Here is a 1,182-nt window from a genome sequence, read left to right as displayed (position 1 = left end):
CCCAGAAGCCCCATCCTCCCAATTTCTCCCATCAACTCGGGAATCCTGGTCTCGGGGCCCCTTCTTTCCCCCGGACCCACCGGGGACTGTGGGTGCTCAGCTCCATCCTTTCCCAGGACCCAGGAGTGCGGGCTCTCTCCTGCCCCCAGACTCAGGAATCCAGGGGCCCAGCCTCCTTTACGCCCAGGACCCAGGAATCCAGGCCCATAGCCCTCTCCTCCCTTAAGGACCCCTTGTGGTCTCAAACCCCATTCGTCCAGTATCCTGGGCAACCCCCGCCCCAGCTCCAGCCTCTCTGAGTCGCCCCACTCAGGTCCTGTGCACAGTACAGTCTGTCCCCCAGCTGAGAAGGAGGAGGGTGCCAGAGATTCCTGGGGTGTCCCTGTCTCCATTACTCCCCCCGGATCCATCACAGAATAGATGAGAGAGCCACTTCGATCCACAGCCCGCGTTCCCCCCCACCTCACCGCACAGTTCGCGTCGTGCTGCGGACGGCTCCCGCCCCCCCCAACCCCGTTCTCTCCCCACCCTAATCCTGGTGCTTGGAAGAGGCTAGAAGGGTATTCCAGAACCTTGAGGAAGGGATGGGAGCTTGGGGCAGGGGGTGCCAAGGCCTGGATACTCTCAAGGTCCTTGGCAGGGGTATTAATAGCCGACTGGCAGCTGAGGAGGGAGGGGAGATGGAGCTGGAGAGAGGGAGGTAGACCGGCCGAGGGGGGAGGCTGATGCGGGCGGTGGTTGGGGGACGGCTCAGAGAGGGAAGGTGAGAGGGAGAGATGGGGGATAGAGAGTCGGGGCGTCAGGTGTATGGGGCTGGGGAGAAGGATCAAAGTGTCAGCAGTGAGGGGGTTAGGAGATCTGGGGTGCAGAGACCTGGGGAAAGGGCTCAGCGAGGGAGAAGGAGATAGGGCGCAAAGATTTCCCCCCAGAGACCCCTGTCCACCATTCCAGCCCTCTCCCTCCAACTGAGGCCCCTTGCCAACTTTCCCTGTCCTAGATCTGGAGCGGGGGGCGGTCCACGTTCCCACCCCCTCCCCTGCAGTCCTACCCCAGCCTTACCTTTTCATGACCCTTTTCTGGGGGGGTGTTGCGGGGGTGCCGGGAAAGGACCCGGAGTCCAGCGACCCGAAGATTCGGCGGGGGGCTCAGGGAGCCGCGGGGTGTGTGTGGGGGCCAGGCCCT

Source organism: Bison bison, unplaced genomic scaffold, assembly GCF_000754665.1.
Source record: "Bison bison bison isolate TAMUID 2011002044 unplaced genomic scaffold, Bison_UMD1.0 scf7180017864285, whole genome shotgun sequence".
NCBI lineage: Eukaryota > Metazoa > Chordata > Mammalia > Artiodactyla > Bovidae > Bison > Bison bison.
The sequence above is the reverse complement of the archived record's forward strand: the minus strand, read 5'-3'. Positions refer to the sequence as shown.